At 39.8% G+C, this 12805-nt stretch overlaps 1 long non-coding RNA gene across 1 annotated transcript in view; it reads left to right on the top strand.

The window, feature by feature from the left end:
• Positions 1-12805, top strand: part of LOC309827289 — a 71975-nt gene that overhangs the window by 20668 nt on the left and 38502 nt on the right. Inside the window, exon 4 of the long non-coding RNA XR_014297207.1 lies at positions 1867-2023. This is a non-coding gene — a long non-coding RNA (uncharacterized lncRNA). The remainder of the gene's footprint in view (positions 1-1866; positions 2024-12805) is intronic.

Here is a 12805-nt window from a genome sequence, read left to right as displayed (position 1 = left end):
CCCTTTACCCTGCACATGCTTATCCTCCCCCATTATCAACACCTCCCACCAGAGTGGTACCTTTGCTAGGACTGATGAACCTCCACTGACACATCATTATCACCTGAAGTCCATAGTTTACATTAGCCTTCACTCTTGGAGCTTGTGATGTTTTGTTGTTGTTGTTGTTTTTTGCGGTACGTGGGCCTCTCACTGTTGTGGCCTCTCCCGTTGCGCAGCACAGGCTATGGACGCGCAGGCTCAGCGGCCATGGCTCACAGGCCCAGCTGCTCCGCGGCATGTGGAATCTTCCTGGACCAGGGCACGAACCCATGTCCCCTGCATCAGCAGGTGTACTCTCAACCACTGCGCCACCAGGGAAGCCCGTAATGTTTTAATATATATTGTGGTGCTGAACTGTTCCTCGCTGCTCAATATCTTTTGAACACCCACACTGTATCTCATGTACCCAATGTAGATTCCAAAAAACTTGCTTTCTCAGCCTTTGAGATTGGCCCTAAAGTATGAGAGTTATTCATACCCCACAAGAACGCTCACCAACAGAACCCCACACTGAGGATGTTTGTAATTAGATAGATAATATGATCAAGTCTGTGGGCATCAGCCAGGTTTTCTCCAGTCACCCTGGTGCTTGCTCAGTGGCTTCATAAACTAAATTATCATGGGGGCAGGGGCAGAAGTTCTTATTTATGGACTCAGCAACATGACCTCATCAAAACTGACCTGGCCACATATGAGTTTACCAGCAGAAGTTACCAACCCTAAGTAATTCATAGAGAAAAATCTCTCTGGGTGTACTGGTCAGCCACCTGGTGGGAGGCTGATTACATTCAACCCCTTCCATCTTGAAAGATGATTTATCCTCACAGGACACTTCTAATTATGGATTTCCCTTTCCTCCTCACTTCACTGCTGCCAGTTACATCATCAGTGGAATGTAACAGAGTGCCTTATTCACTGCATGCCATCTTAAACAATATTACTCTTGACTAAGGAACTCAAATTTATCACACAAAAAATAAGGCAGTGGTTGAATTTAAGGGTTCACTGGCCTTGTCACATTTACAGAATGGTAGCATAGCCTACTGACAATTCAACTATGGCTGAATGTTATCCTGAAGTGTGGCACATGCTGTGAAGCGGTGACTAATAAATAGTTTCCCCCATAGCCAGAATGCATGGTCTAAAAAGCAATGGGGGGAGGTGGGAGTGATGCCCTTCACTCTTATTATTACACTCGAGGAAATCTTTACTTCCTCCCCAGCCACCTTGGGCTTTGCTGGTTTAGAGGTTAAGGGAGAAATGCTTCCATCAGACGACACAACAATGGTCCCGTTGAACTGGAAGCTGAACTGATGAGGTCGTAATCTGGGGCTCCTTATGATTCTGGAGAAAACAGCCAAGAAAGAATTATTCCAAGTAGGCTGGGATGATTGATCCTAAATATCAAGGCTAAGAGGATTGCTGCTATACCATGCTGGGGGAAAGGAGTATTTCTAGAACCTAAAGCATCTTTTGGACACCTCCTAGCATAGCTTCCAGTGGCATAAAAGTAATAGAATACTGTAGTATTCTATTACTGCACACAGGCAGAACCACTAAGAGCTTAGATCTCTCAGGAACAAATTTGGGGCTGCCCCACAAGGTTATGAATTCCTACTAGCTAAGGGCAAGGGAACTTGAAATGGGTAGTGGAGGAAGGAAATTATAACACCAATAATAGCCTCAGGACCAGCTGTAGACTGCAGTCACTTTCCATATTTCCTTCCTTGCTATGTCCTGTATACATACATACATATATGTATATACATATATATATATAACTTTTCTTTATTTCCTCTCCCTTTTCCTTATTATTTCATATAGGGTGTGTTGGCGATGGTTTACTTTATTTAATGCCTAAATGTGGACTATCAGGACAATATTATGACTGAAATAGAGAGGAGTGACCATCACCAAGTGATCCTGGACTTGGAGCTGGATGCAGGAACTGATGAGACTTTGGATCTCCCCTTTTGGGGAGGTGAGTGCATTTTCATTTGTGTGAAAAATGTTGCATTTTCTTACACTGGAGCAGCAATTCTCAAACTTTGCTGCACGTTAGAATTACCTGAGGGATTTTATTAAAATGCATATTCTGTTTCAGTAAATCTGGGGTGGGGTCCCAGATTTTGCATTCACCATTTCCTAGGTGATGCTCATGCTGCTGGTCCATGGACCGCTTGTTCAATAGAAAAGCACGTTACTGTTGTTGCTGCTATTGTTTAAAGGGACAGTCAGCTGGCACTGATGGCTATCTAACATCTTTACCATATCCTCTGTACATTTTGCTAGCTTTCCACATTTTGAACACCCCACTTCCCTAGGTAGCATCCAGAAAATCCACTTCCCAGCCTCCCTAGCAACCAGGGTGCAAATGTGTACCCTAAGTTCTGCTGTCATCCGCATCTGCACTAGACTTTGGTTTGAATGTGAGTAGCCTCAGAACACGGGCTTCAAGTGGGGCATCCATATTGCTCATAAGGTAGAATCAGAGGTGTCCACTTTTAGCAGAGGCACTTCCCTGGATGAGGCCAGTCCTGGGAATGAGTCTGGCTATTATTTCTGGAAGCTTAGCAATTAGCCTATTTCTCTAGCCCTCCTACAGTTCTGTGAGTTGACCTATTATCCTCTAATAACCTCTTCTTAAATGAGCCAGAATGGATTCTGTTATTTGCAACTAAAAATCCTAATGCATACAAATGAATAAGTTGTACAATTAAAATTTAATTAAAAAAAGGGACTTCCCTGGTGGTGCAGTGGTTAAGAATCTGCCTGCCAATGCAGGGGACACGGGTTCGAGCCCTGGTCTGGGAAGATCCCACATGCCGCCGAGCAACTAAGCCTGTGCGCCACAACTACTGAGCCTGTGCTCTACAGCTCATGAGCCACAACTACTGAGCCCGCGTGCCACAACTACTGAAGCCCGCACACCTAGAGCTCGTGCTCTGCAACAAGAGAAGTCACCAAAATGAGAAGCCTGCGCACTGCAACAAGGAGTAGCCCCTGCTCGCCGCTAGAGAAAGCCCGCGAGCAGCAACGAACACCCAACGCAGCCAAAAATAAATAAATAAATAAATTGATTTTAAAAATTCATTAAAAAAAAAGAGAGGAGTGAGAGAAAGGGGCAGAAAAAATATTTTAAAAAAAGAACAAAAGTAGTTTTATTAGAAACATGAACTTTAAAAAAAGCAAATGTAATTTGGTCTAAATGAGATAATGTCTGTAAAACACTTAGCACAATGTGTGGTATATAAAAGTTCTTGATTAATGCTGCTGTTTAAAAAAGATATTTTCTTATTTTTATGGAAATGGCACATCCTTATTATAAACATTTCAGTAAGTACAAAAAAAGCACAAGTAACCTCATGTAGAACATGATTCTAGATATCTCTCTAAAAAATAGATGTAAAGAAGTAAGGAACGGAGAGATGGACAGCTCTAGTCAGAACTAAAGTTTCAAGAATTGGATCAAAGTTCATGAAATTTCTAAAAGAAAATTAAATTTTTTTGTTTGTTTTCTGGCCGTGCCATGTGGATTACGAGATATTAGTTCCACAACAGGGATTGAACCTGGGCCCTCAGCAGTGACAGCATGGAGTCCTAACCACTGGACCACCAGGGAATTCCCTAAATATTTTTAATTTTATTAGCATCTAACAAATGAAAAGGTAAACCTGAAGGAATTCCTGAACTATAGATAAATATCTCTTTATTACATAGATATAATTTTATACAGATATTTTAGAAATTAAGGAAAAAGTTTTTGAAACATTTAGGATTTTGGAATCATTATCATTTTTTAGATAATATTGACTCTCAGGCATGAAAGGTAAGATGATAAACCCAGTTTCACTCACTTCTGTTTCCTTTCCCTGATCTCCCCATTTTGGTTGTTTATATAATCTGTACTTTGCCAGGGCTTATAACATTACTGTAGAACACTGGTTCTACAATAATAATTTTCCCTCTACAGGGGAAAATTCCCACTCCTTCCAGTCAGGGAAGTGCCCATACCCAGGGGCTTCTGCTCATTCCCTGAAGTCATCATTGCATTCCGGAAGAGCACACGTTCTGCAGAGCTTCATCTCTTGAGATCTTGCTGTTTTTAAATAGGGGCTTTTTGAGGCTTTTTGTCTTTTCTGATAGGATTATCTACTCAATCTGTTAATCTCTTCAAACTGGAGAATTAGCAGATTTTGTAGACTCACCTTGCCTCGACATGCATTTGGAATGTAGGGGTGAGGGTAGGTATAATGCCTCTCAACCAATAGTGTGGCTTCCCCCTGTACTCCCAACACTTACAGGGAGAGTTTGAAAACATGTGTGGGTGGTTTCATTTTGGTTGTCACAATGAATGCAAGATGCTACCGGTATTTATAGGTAAAGGGCCAAAGATGCTAAATATCTTGCAATGTGTGTGACAAAGAACTGCCCTGTCCAAAATGCTGTCTTGAGAAACACTTAGGAACTGGAATAAACTACACAGAATTATCTTTCCTTGGCACATTAAAATTAATGGCATAATTTTATGGCATCCTTTTATTGTTTGGGGGCTGCTGGTAGATTTTGTATTTGTTTCATTTTTTAGGCGATAGGAGTGGGATATTCTGTGATCCTATTCCCCACAGGGAGTGGGGTGAGTTGTACCACAACACCCACCAAAAATCTCCCCCGGGGAAGGTGACAGGGTGTGGTTATGAGAACAAGCTTTTACATGGGCCAGAGGAGGCTTGACCCGTCAGAGAACTGAAAAATACTCTGTTAGTTTGTTTAAAAGGCTCTTCTTGGGGAAAAAGAAAAATATTGTGATAGAAGTTATTCCCTGTTAGGAAATAAGATAAAACCTATTCTGTAGTTGTTTGCCAAGTGATTTACATTGTATCAGAAGATATTTATACTTTGTCTTAAATATATTTTTAAGAGATAAATATGCCAAACTGATAACATTTAACATAAAAGGGTGTGAAGAGAATCTGAATACATTAGCCTGCATTTCTGAATCAGGGATGGCTGACATTTTAATTGGAACAAATATTTTCTTTCCCAGTGTCCTAGGGCTGCATTCAATAAGATACTAAACACAAACCTCTCATTTCAAGCTGGGTTTCCCTTAAGAAGCTAGTCTTTTGCTTTCTTTTTACACACTGGAATTCTGTGAGTATACTTGTAATTCTTTTAGAATATTGTGCATTTTTTTAATATACAGATTTTGGGGACCAGGGCTGTAAACTCCCTAAGGAGCTATACCCCTAATCTCTAGACCAATGCTTGCTATACTCAAATTACTGAATAAATGAATAGCTGGAATAAGCGAATGAATGAATAGGTGAAAAGAATGTGGGATTTGGAGTTAAATAAAACTGGACTCAAATCCCTGTTCTGAAACTTCATAGTTGTCTGACCCAAGGAGAGGTAATGAATCTCTTGGGTCTCTATTTATTGTAAAACCAGGATAACAATATCTACTTTACAAAGATACCATAAATCTATATTATATTAGAAAGTAAGTTCCATGAGAGTGGGGGCTTAAACAAATCTGTTGGATGAGTTAATGAACTTGAAGTCCTATCTATAATGTGTCAATATTTGCATCTTTCCAATTGGACTTTTCATTTGTCTGCTTTTTATTGCTTTATTGAGGCTTTCCATAAGGCTGCCACATGTCCCTATTGTTACTGTTTTTCTCTCTGGCTGTGGCTTGTCTTTCCTGATTTATTTCTTTTAACCTAGTTAGCTAGATTGTTAGTACACTGGGTAACCAGGATTGGATAAAGCAGGAATAACCAGGCTGTGTGTGGAGAAGGTGTGATGGATTTTGCTTTGAGTAAATTTCATACTTCTTAATGTGACATCTAATTTACTGCTCAGATTTTTTTTGTGCTTTCCCTTCAGTTTTAACCTGTACTTTGAATAAAGTTGCTGAAAGGGTAACTTTAAGATTTATAAATGATGACTGAAATATTTTAATACTTGAAAACAATGCCCAGTAGATTCTAATTGATAAACAAATTAGAAATCAAAAGTTAAGAACATCTGGGTGACTTCCCTGGTGGTCCAGTGGTTAAGAATCTGCCTTCCAATGCAGGGAACGTGGGTTCCATCCCTGGTCAGGGAACTAAGATCCTACATGCTGCGGGGCAACTACTGAGCCCGCGAACCACAACTAAGACCCAATGCAGCCAAATACATAAATTAATTAATAAAAAATATTAAAAAAAAGTCAAGAACATCTGTAAAATTAGGCCAGCTATTTGCTCAAGTCAAAAAAAATAATAATTTAATCTTTCTCAGGAGCCTTCCTATTTAGTTTTAGATAAAATGTGATTAGCAAGGGAATTAAATTCATCAAAATTTCTGATCACATACTTAAACATCTCTAAGGAAAGCAAAGTCATTTATAACATATTTTTTACTGAAATTAGAAATTTTATAATTAGTGTCTTTTTTAATTTTAATTTTATTTATAATTTTAATTATAAAATTTTTTACTAATTTTATAATTAGTGTCCCATCTGTGTCTTTTCATAAATAGTAAAAGTTTGGAAGTAGATTTAAGTTAACAAAGGACTCACAATAGAAATATAGATAATCGAATAATAATGACCTCTGTGTGAGGGACTGGAAGTTTATTTACCTTGGCCAGGTTTCTCCACCAAATCCATAATGCTGGTGTCCTTTGCCCATGACACGAGGAGGTTCACATTTTGGCCTGTGTTCCTCAGGGAGTGAAATGGGTATTATGCCACCATATTCCCTTTCAGCGCCCCACGGAAGCCTACATCGTTGGAGTGACTCCCTTAATTCCTGATACTGGGAAAAAAGAGAGACTTTTGAAATAGCTTCAGCATGGAATGCTATGCTCTGTTTGTGTCCCCCCAAATTTATATGTTTAAATCCTAATGCCCAGTGTGATGGTATAAGAAGGTGGGACCTTCAGAAAGTGCCTAGGTCATGAGGAGCCCTCATGAATGGGACTAGCGCTCTTGTAAGAGAGACTCCCGAGGGCTTGCTAGGCCCTTCTACCATGTGAGGATACAGCAAGAAGGAGCTGGTCAGAAATACATATTCTCAGGCTCCATCCCAGACCAAGGAATCAGAATTTGGGGGCGGGTAGAGCCCTGTAATCTGTTTTAAACAAGCCCTCCAGATGCTTCTTTTGCATGCTTAAGTGTTAGATGCACTGCTCTGTTCAACAGTTACCTTCCATAGGAAACAGGTCTCCAATAGTCCCACCCTTTACAGCTGTACCGTTCAGTAGGTTGGAGACATGGAAGTTTCCTAAATTTGGCCGGTAGGACTAGTGTGATGTTGAAAACTGGTAGTTCAGATGACCTTCTCTGTTCTTTCTTAACAAGGGAATAAAGGGCAAGGATGCTTACTCACTGCTGTAACCATGTTTTACAGGAAGTACTCAGTGGATGTCTGTTAAATGAATGCATGCCTGAGTGAATGAGCAAGGCCTAAGAGACTAATTTGTTTCCTGGACTGCAACTTATGACACAGAATGAAAGCTTCAGGCTAGGGAGAAGGCCTCACAAAACTCTTAAGAATATCTGGCTAAAGATCTACATCCTAATTAGGAAGGATTTAATGTCTTCCAGTTTCCACTAATGGCAGTCTGAAATATTTGGACTAACCTTCCCACTGAAAATAACTAAAAATGCTGAAAAAGCAGCTTTGGGGTTGGTGAACATGTGGAGATGGGGGGTCAGTGGCACCCTCAGACCTCATGTAAGTTCTGCACCCCTTCCCACATACCTTGCCCTATGCATCTCTTCCATCTGGCTGTTCTTAAGTTATATCTTTTTATAATAAACCTGTAATCTATCACCAAAAGATGAACAGTACAGGGTTCTAGAGAATAAAGAACATTGATTCATCACAGTTTCCACAGCACAGCTGTGGAAAAAAGAGGACAGGTCATTGTAGACAAGGACTCTGGCACACTCACCATGGAATTCCCAGGATATAGTATAGTTCCTTGCAAATATATGGCGCTCAACAAATATTCATTGACTAGGTGGTTTTCCTTGAGAGCAGACAATGACATGATAATCTTAGAAAGGGAACCAATTGTACTTTGGGTTAAATTTTCTTGGAGAAGTTGAATTCTCTTTTTATTTGACTGTTTTGATTTGCTGGGAGAAGACAAAATGAAACAAAATGCTGAAAAGAAAAAATAAGAAAAGCTTCTTCTTAAAAACAGCTCATTGTTAATAAGACAGAAAGGGATACCAGGGCTCCATAAGAGGAAAGACAGGAATCCAGAGAGGTAAACAAGCACAGAAGCCACTTTTGCCCTTAGGGCAGTGCTGATTCTGGCGAATTTTTGTTTTAAGGGTTTTGCAGGGTGAGGAGCACAGAAATCAGCCAGGTGAGGAACTGAAAGGACACCATCTCCGCAATAAGCTGGGACCTTAAAAGGCTTCCCACTCATGTTAAAAGTGAGTCAGGAATAAACCAGCTCTCTCATCTTCTGCCCAAGTTTGCACCTGTCCATGACTTGAACTTAGATTTAAGTGGTCTGGGATACCTCCTGTACATATATATGCAAGACCAACAGGATTCCCTTCTGGAGGGAGGATTCTTGTGGGAATCATTGTCTAGGATGAGTTCTAAAGGATGAGTAGGACTTATCTAGGTGCAAGAGAGGGAATACCCTAGGCACGGGGGAATAACATGTAAAAAGGCCTAGAGGTTAGAAAGGTTATGGGATTGAAAATTCCTGACAGTGCTGGCTCCAGAATCCTTCTTGGGGGAGGACTTGCTTGTTTTATAAAATATTTTGTTAGGTCGCTTGGTAAAGAGACAGAGACTCTGCAAGTACAGGTGTTGCTAAGGACTCAAGCAACCCAAGATTTGTTAAGCTGCTCTGCAGTGGAAGGGATTTGGTTTTTTGCTCTCGAGAGAGGAAGATGAGAGGAAAGGGAAGGAAAGGGAGAGGAAGAAAAAAGGCCAGCAGGATGGTAAGGGATTGCATTGGGTGAAAAGCCAGTGAGAGAACTCTGGTGACAGCTGGGCTAAAGAAATTTAAAAAATACACAGAAGCTATGGCTAATAAGGGGCTTTTAGTTATGTATTGTATGGTGTGATAGGATTCTTCCTTTTGACCCCTAACTGATTAGTGAAATTCACCAGGCTCACAAGTGCTCTGTGTGGATGGGGTCTTTGGAGGAACCTAAAAAAATGACTGAGTTTCACACCTGGGTCAAAACGTTGTTGAACAGAATCAGTATAGGTGGAACCAGGAACCCAAAGTCAGTAATGACCAACCCCCCACCCCCATCCTGGGAATTTGGATAAATTTTGAGGAAGGCTTTGGATTTCCAGAAGGCACGGAATAAAGATTTGAGTGGAACTTATCTGGATCTTAAGGGCTGAGAAGACAGAGTTGAATTTTGGGTTATGTTGGTAGAGCTGTGTGAGAGGGGAAGCAAGAGAGGAAGACAAGGACAATATCCTGCACAGCCTTATGGGCCCTTTGGACTATACCGTCTGAGCAATGGGGAGCCAGTTAGAAACATGGGAAGGGAGCTCAGAGAGAGAGGTGTGGACTGTAGAGCTGCTTTCTTCTTTGTACCAGGATAGCGTTTGGCTTAATGTAATCCCCCTGTACATATTTGCTGAATGAAATGAAGGAGTAACACTCGGGACTGTCTTATACGTGGAATGCATTAGCTCATAAAGTCACTAGACAGGGGTTGCACTAGATAGGCATTGGCAAATTATGGCCCACAGGCCAAATCCAACCTACTGCCATTTTTGTAAGTAAAATTTTATTGGAATGCAGCCATGACCATTCATTTATATACTGGCTATTGTCTATGGCTGTTTTCACCCTACAACAGCAGAGTTGAGTAGTCTGACCGAGACTATAGCACCTGAAATATTTACTATCTGGTCCTTTACAGAAGTCTGTCAACCGCTGCATTAGCTAGTGAAGGAGAATCTGGTGACCACTGATATGGGGTGCTGTAGAAGGGATGCAGGTATTCAGTTCTCAGACCTCTGAGGTATGATCTATGACTGTGATCAACAGCCACAGTTTGGGGGGCATGACAAGTGAAAAATATTTAAACACGTTTGATTAATGACAACCTAAGCTTTAATATCTAAGTTTTTAAAAGTTACATTTAAATTAGATGAGTTAATTTCTCAGCATCTGACCCTCATATATTACACTAGCCTAGGAAGATGAGCCAGTAGCATATGTTAATCAGTCATTTGGGTTGGCATTCATCTAAAGCCAGTAAGTTGCAGGAGACCATTTAAAATAAAAGGCAAAGCAAAAATAAGTCATATTTCTCTTTCATTTTAGCGTCTTACATTCCCTGCCATGCCCTAGCTTTAATATTAACAGAATTTATAGAAGGAACTAATTAAATTAAATATTGAAGTTTTAGGACTAAATAACTTCATAGCTTAAATAATACATGTCTCCAAAGCAAATAAAAATAAATTATTAGTGCTGCGATCTTTAGCCACATAAAATGAATGTTTACTTGTTTTTGAGAAAGATACATTCCCTATGGATGAACCAATATCTTGCTTTGGAGTCACTGTACAGAATTTTGACTCGGGGGGGCTGAATTTGGCCAGTAATTATTGGAAGGCATGATTAAAGGAAAGCCTAGAACAAACATTTTTAGACAGGAAGCTAACAGTCAAAAAAAAAAATTCAGGAGTCAGAAAGCAATGGGATGAAGCCAGAAACAAAAATGGGAACTTATATTTAAATCTTAAGCAATTCTCAAGACACTTCCTTAATTGATGTTTATTTTCCTAATGGACTAGGGAACTTGCTAGAGGTAAGGAGATGTCAACTGAATGGAAAAAGGAGGTAGGCGTCTGTGATTTTGAGTATCTGTACCTGCCACTCTTAAATTTTCAATGGAAGAAATACAAAAGAATACCACCTGCTTATTAATATTTTTAAAGGAGAGCAAGTAATTATACATAATAGTGACTAACATAATTGTTCCAAAATATACCAGTGAAGAAAGTAACTGAAGTACAAAGATTAATTTGCCCTTGGTCACTGGTTAAGCCAGAACTGCAATCCTGGTTTTCTTTTTGTTTACAGTGCTTTCTGCTAGCCCAGTGGTTCTCAAACTAAGCTGAAAAACTTCTAAAAATGCAGATTCCCTAGACCCAACTCAGACCCAGTGAGTCAGAATATTTACAGATAGAGCTTGGGAATCTGTATTTTCAGAACACTCCTCATGTGATTTTGATGTGCCCAGTTGTCAAACCAATGCTGGGTAACAATGGAGTTAGACTGTGTTGTCTTTTCTGGAAAGAAAAAAAAAATAGGTGGATGTGAAGAAATCATTTTACATCTCTGTAAAATTGCCAAGTTAGTTTAAAATACATTATAATATTTAAAAAAATCATCCTTTTAAGTACATCCATGTTTAGAAAATTAAGCTGCTGAGAGCTAACACATGCTAGGACTTATGTTCATCCTTACCATTATGAAGGTAATCCCTAAAAGCCAGGAGATTTTGTTTTTCACTGTTTTGTTTTGTTTTTGAGATACCTTGAGGTTTGAGCTGGGAGCTATAGACCCTGAACCTGGTCTGTAAGAAGTAAGCCTCAGCATTGATAGGGCAGAGGGACCAATATTACCCTGATGACACTTTCCAGAGCAGTTCAGAGGAATACCACTGAGAGAAAAGAGAACTTCTATTTCTGTAAGCTGCCCAGCTGCTTTTTAAAAGGAAGTTAAATGGAGGGGGTCTGAGAACACATGATCATCCTGGCTTTCTCATTTGGGGACTATGAAAGGAAAAAGTTCACATGGAATAAAATGGAAAGCAAATTTTATTTATTAGGAGCTAGGAACATGGTTGTACCTAGATATTGCTTCGAATAATACCTTATTATAGTTTATAGGTAATTGAATATATGCTGTGTTTAATTTTGTAGTCAGTTAATGAAAAGCAATATTTTCTCAAAGATGTTTCTCTTAGATTTCATGCCAGTTAAAGGGTTTTGGAGCCAATTACTAACCAACCGTAGGGCCACTTAGGTAGAGGGGATCAAAATTTCAGTGAAACGCCTATACAAGTGCTTGAGAGGGCATAGTGAGTTCAGTCAGACATGGCAGCGCTAAATTCCTACTCAGATCCCTTTTGGCCAAATATAAAACCTCACATTGCTGCTTTTGATCCTGGGACAACTGTCCATCCCCAGATCACACACGATCTGCTAAGGGTTTCCTCTGACTCCAGGGAAGCCCTGTCTAATCTGATGGTCCTCGGAACTGAGTAGGAATTTAGGGCTCACAGCCACTTTTGGGAAGCAGGTAACAGCAGGTGCAGCAAGGACTGAGTCAGTAGAAGTGAGCTGAGCCCTCTTTCCCACAAATATGAAAATATTTCTTTTCATTAAGTGAAAATAGCAGTTTACAAAAAATATGTTGAATATGATCTTTAAATTTAAAAACTGGAGAGGACACATATTGAGATATTAACAACGGTTTTTGTTTCTGGATAAAGGAAGTACAGAGGTTTTCCTCCTTGTGCTTTAATTTCATAATTTTTCCTTTGGTTGGAAAAATGTTTTCTTTGTGGATTTCCATGATTTCTATATTATTTATATGGAAATGTGTTAGTTTTTGACTAGGGGGAAAAGCTATCTTTTTATTTTTTCATATAAAGAGTATGTTTACAAATTGGAATAGATCCATGGAAGTCTGATCAAGACAGTGAAAGCGGGCTTCCCTGGTGCTGCAGTGGTTGAGAGTCCGCCTGCCGATGCA

Source organism: Grampus griseus (genome assembly GCF_964374135.1).
Source record: "Grampus griseus genome assembly, chromosome: 9".
Lineage (NCBI taxonomy): Eukaryota > Metazoa > Chordata > Mammalia > Artiodactyla > Delphinidae > Grampus > Grampus griseus.
Note: the sequence above shows the minus strand (reverse complement) of the source record. Positions and strands in the feature narration are given on the sequence as shown.